Source organism: Lipotes vexillifer, unplaced genomic scaffold (assembly GCF_000442215.2).
Source record: "Lipotes vexillifer unplaced genomic scaffold, Lipotes_vexillifer_v1.1 scaffold811, whole genome shotgun sequence".
NCBI classification, from domain to species: Eukaryota; Metazoa; Chordata; class Mammalia; order Artiodactyla; family Lipotidae; genus Lipotes; species Lipotes vexillifer.
The window spans coordinates 2,073,689-2,079,223 of NW_006775554.1; positions in this window are offsets into that span (position 1 = coordinate 2,073,689).

Below are 5,535 nucleotides of genomic sequence, written 5' to 3' on the forward strand. Positions count from 1 at the left end.
ATTGAATCTTGACACATTCTCCAAAATGAATTGCCCATAAATGTGAAGGTTTATATCTGGATTCTTAACTCTATACTATTGATAATATGTGCTTATCCTTAAGCCAGTACTACATTATAGTAAGTTTTTAAATTGGGAAGTGTGAGTCCTCCCACTTAGTTCTTTTAAAATATAATTTTTTGGCTATTCTGAGTCCCTGACATTTCCATATGAATTTTAGGATTAGTTTGTCCATTTCTGCAAAAAAAAAAAAAAGGAGTTGGAATTTTGATGGGGATTACATTGAATCTGTAGATCGCTCTTGATAGTATTACCATCTTGATAATATTAAGTCTTCCAGTCCATGAACAGTGGATATCTTTCCATTTATTTATATCTTCTTTAATTTCTTTCAGCAATGTTTTGTGGTTTTCAGTGTACAAGTTTTGTGCATCCTTGGTTAAATGTATTCCTAAGTATGTTTTTTCATGCTATTGTAAATGGAATTGCTATCTTAATTAGATTTTGGGTTGTTCATTATTAGTGTATAGAACTACAATAGATTTGTACATATTGATATTGTATAGTACAGTATTCTTGAGTGACCTTTGATCATTTTTGTCTTTCCAGGAATTTGTCTAATTTATCTAAGCTGTAAAATTTATCAACATAAAGTTATCATAATATTCTCCATTATACTTTTTAATATCCATAAATCTGGAGTGTTATCTCTCTCATTCCTGATATTGGTAATTTGTGTCTTCTCTTTCTTTTTTCCTGATCAGTACGGCTAGAAATTTATTAATTTTATTGATCTTGAAAATATCAGGGTTTTTTTCATTGATTTGTCTATATTTTCAGTTTTCTATTTCATTGATTTCTAATATTTATTATTTCCTTTCTTTTATTTACTGTGTGTTTCGTTTGCTCCTTTTTCTCTAGTTTCTTAAGGTAATAGCTAAAGTTATGTAGTTGTGATCTTTCTTTTCTAAAATATTCACTTAGTATTACAAGTTTCCATTTAAATATTCCATTAGTTGCATTCAACACATTTTTATATGTTGTGTTTTCATTTTCATTCAGTTCAAAATTCTTTCTAGTTTCCTTTTTGATTTCTCCTTTCACCCATGGGTTATTTGGAAGTGAGTTTTTAAATATTTTTTTCCACATCTTTATTGGAGTATAATTGCTTTACAATGTTGTGTTTGTTTCTGCTGTACAACAGATTGAATCAGCTATATGCATACATATATCCCCATATCCCCTCCCTCTTGAGCCTCCCTCCACACTCCTTATCCCATCCCTCTAAGTCATCACAAAGCATCAAGTTGATCACCTTGTGCTATGCAGCAGCTTCCCAGTAGCCATCCATTTTACAGTTGGTAGTGTATATATGTCAGTGCTACTCTCTCACTTCATCCCAGCTTCCCCTTCCCCCACTGTGACCTCAAGTCCATTCTCTATGTCTGTATCTTTATTCCTGCCCTGCCACTAGGTTCATCAGTACCACTTTTTTAGATTCCATGTATATGCGTTAGCATATGGTATTTGTTTTTCTCTTTCTGACTTACTTCACTCTGTATGACAGACTCTAGGTTCATCCACCTTGTTACAAATAACTCAATTTCATTCATTTTTATGGCTGAGTAATATTCCATTGTATATATGTGCCACATTTTCTTTATCCATTCATCTGTTGATGGACATTTGGTTGCTTCTATGTCCTGGCTATTGTAAATAATGCTGCAGTGAACATTGTGGTGCATGTATCTTCTTCAATTATGGTTTTCTCAGGGTATATGCTCAGTAGTGGGATTGCTGGGTCATATGGTAATTCTATTTTAGTTTTTTAAGGACCGTCCATACTGTTCTCCATAGTGGCTGTATCAATTTACATTCCCACCAACAATTCAGGAGGGTTCCCTTTTCTCCACACCCTCTCCAGCATTTTTTTAAAATTAAATTTACTTAATTAATTAATTTATTTTTGGCCGCATTGGGTCTTCATTGCTGTGCACAGGCTTTTTCTGGTGTGGCGAGTGGGGGCTGCTTTTTGTTGCGGTGCGCTGGCTTCTCATTGCGGTGGCTTCCCTTGTTGCTGAGCACGGGCTCTAGGTGTGCAGGCTTCAGTAGTTGTGGCATGCAGACTCACTAGTTGTGGCTCATGGGCTTAGTTGCTCCGCAGCATGTGGGATCTTCGCAGACCAGGGATTGCACCCATGTCCCCTGCATTGGCAAGTGGATTCTTAACCACTGCACCAACAGGGAAGTCGAGCCAGCGTTTATTGTTTCTAGATTTTTTTTTTTTTTTGTGGTACGCGGGCCTCTCACTGTTGTGGCCTCTCCCATTGTGGAGCATAGGCTCCAGATGCGCAGGCTCAATGGCCATGGCTCATGGGCCCAGCTGCTCCGTGGCATGTGGGATCTTCCCAGACCGGGGCATGAACCCGCGTCCCCTGCATCGGCAGGCGGACTCCCAACCACTGCGACACCAGGGAAGCCCCCCATGTTTCTGGATTTTTTGATGATGGCCATTCTGACCAATGTGAGGTGATACATCATTGTGGTTTTGATTTGCATTTCTCTAATGATTAGTGATGTTGAGCAGCTTTTCATGTGCTTCTTGGCCATCTGTATGTCTTCTTTGGAGAAATGTCTTTTAGGTCTCCTGCACATTTTTGGATTGGGTTGTTTGTTTTTTTTGATATTGAGCTGCATGAGCTGCTTGTATATTTTGGAAATTAATCCTTTGTCAGTTGCTTCGTTTGCAAATATTTTCTCCCATTCTGAGGGTTGTCTTTTTGTCTTGATTATGGTTTCCTTTGCTGTGCAAAAGCTTTTAAGTTTCATTAGGTCCCATTTGTTTATTTTTGTTTTTATTTCCATTACTCTAGGAGGTGGGTCAAAAAGGATCTTGCTGTGATTTATGTCATAGAGTGTTCTGCCTATGTTTTCCTCTAAGAGTTTTACAGTGTCTGGCCTTCCTTTAGGTCTTTAATCCACTTTGAGTTTATTTTTGTGTATGGTGTTCGGGGGGTTCTAATTTCATTCTTTTACATGTAGCTGTCCAGTTTTCCCAGCATCACTTATTGAAAAGGCTGTCTTTTCTCCGTTGTATATTCTTGCCTCCTTTGTCAAAGATAAGGTGACCATATGTGCGTGGGTTTACCTTTGGGCTTCTTATCCTGTTCCATTGATCTATATTTCCGCTTTTGTGTGAGTACCATACTGTCTTGATGACTGTAGCTTTGTAGTATCATCTGAAGTGAGGGATCCTGATTACTCCAGCTCCATTTTTCTTTCTCAAGATTGCTTTGGCTATTCGGGGTCTTTTGTGTTTCCGTCTCCATAGAAATTTTAAGATTTTTTCTTCCGGTTCTGTAAAAAATGCCATTGGTAATTTGATAGGGATTGCATTGAATTGGTAGATTGCTTTGGGTAGTATAGTCATTTTCACGATGTTGTTTCTTCCAGTCCAGGAGCATGGTATATATCTCCATCTGTTTATGTCATCTTTGATTTCTTTCATCAGTGTTTTATAGTTTTCTGACTACAGGTCTTTTGCTTCCTTAGGTAGGTTTGCTCCTAGGTATTTTATTCTTTTAGTTGCAATGGTAAGTGGGATTGTTTTCTTAATTTCTTTTTCTGATTTTTCATTATTAGTGTATAGGAATGCAAGAGATTTCTGTGCATTAATTTTGTATCCTGCAGCTTTACCAAATTCATTGATTAGGTCTCGTAGTTTTCTGGTGGCATCTTTAGGATTTTCTACATATAGTATCATGTCATCTGCAAACAGTGACATTTTTACTTCTTCTTTTCCAGTTTGTATTCCTTTTATTTCTTTTTCTTCTCTGATTGCTGTGGCTAGGACTTCCAAAACTATGTTGAATAATAGTGGCAAGAGTGGACATCCTTGTCTCATTCCTGATCTTAGAGGAAATGCTTTCAGTTTTTCACCATTGAGAATGGTGTTTGCTCTGGGTTTGCTGTACTTGGCTTTTATTATGTTGAGGTAGGTTCCCTCTATGCCCAGTTTCTGGAGAGTTTTTATCATAAATTGCTGTTGAATTTTGTCAAAAGCGGTGAGCTTGAGTTGCTATAAACTTCCCTCTTAGAACTGCTTTTGCTGTGTCCCATAGGTTTTGGATCATCATGTTTTCATTCTCATTTGTTTCTAGGTATTTTTTAAATTTCTTCTTTGATTTCTTCAATGATTTCTTGGTTATTTAGCAGCACACTGTTTAGCCTCCATGTATTTGTATTTTTTTACAGTTTTTTTCATCTGTAATTGATTTCTCATCTCATAGCATTGTGATTGGAAAAGATGCTTGATACCATTTCAATTTTCTTAAATTTTCCAAGGCTTGATTCATGACCCAAGATATGATCTATTCTGGAGAATGCTCTGTGTGCACATGAGAAGAAAGTGTATTCTGCTTTTGGGTGGAGTGTCCTATAAATATCAATTAAGTCTATATGGTCTATTGTGTCATTTAAAGTTGTGTTTCCTTATTTATTTTCTGTCTGGATGATCTATTAGTGTAGGTGGGGTGTTAAAGTCCCCCACTGTTATTGTGGTACTGTGGATTTCTCTTTTTATGGCTGTTAGCGTTTGCTTTATATATTGAGGTGCTCCTATGTTGGGTGCATAAATATTTATAATTGTTATGTTTTCTTCTTGGATTTATCCCTTGATCATTATGTAGTGTCCTTCCTTGTCTCTTGTAACAGTCTTTATTTTAAAGTTTATTTTGTCTGTTATGAGTATTGCTACTCCAGCTTTCTTTTGATTTCCATTTGCATGGAATATCTTCTTCCATCCCCTCACTTTCAGTCTGTATGTGTCCCTAGGTCTGAAGTGGGTTTCTTGTAGACAGCATATATAAGGGTCTTGTTTATGTATCCATTCAGCAAGCCTCTTTCTTTTGGTTGGAGCATTTAATCCATTTATATTCAAGGTGATTATCGATATGTATATTCCTATTACCATTTTCTTAATTGATTTGAGTTTGTTTTTATGGGTCTTTTTTTTTTTTTTTCTCTTGTGTTTGCTGCTTAGAGAATTTCCTTTAGCATTTGTTGTAAAGCTGGTTTGATGGTGCTGAATTCTGGTAGCTTTTGCTTGTCTGTAAAGAGCTTTTGATTTGTCTGTTGAATCTGAATGAGATCCTTGCTTGGTAGAGTAATCTTGCTTGTAGGTTTTTCCCTTTCATCACTTTAAATATATCCTGCCACTCCCATCTGACCTGTAGAGTTTCTGCTGAGAAATCAGCTGATAACCTTATGGGAATTCCCTTGTATGTTATTTTTTGCTTTTCCCTTGCTGCTTTTAATATTTTTTCTTTGAATTTAATTTTTGTTAGTTTGATTAATATGTGTTTTGGTGTGTTTCTCCTAGGGTTTATCCTGTATGAGACTCTCTGCACTTCCTGAACTTGAGTGGTTATTTCCTTTCCCATGTTAGGGAAGTTTTCATCTATAATCCCTTCAAATATTTTCTCAGACCTTTTCTCTTTCTCTTCTTCTTCTGGGACCCCTATAATTCGAATGTCC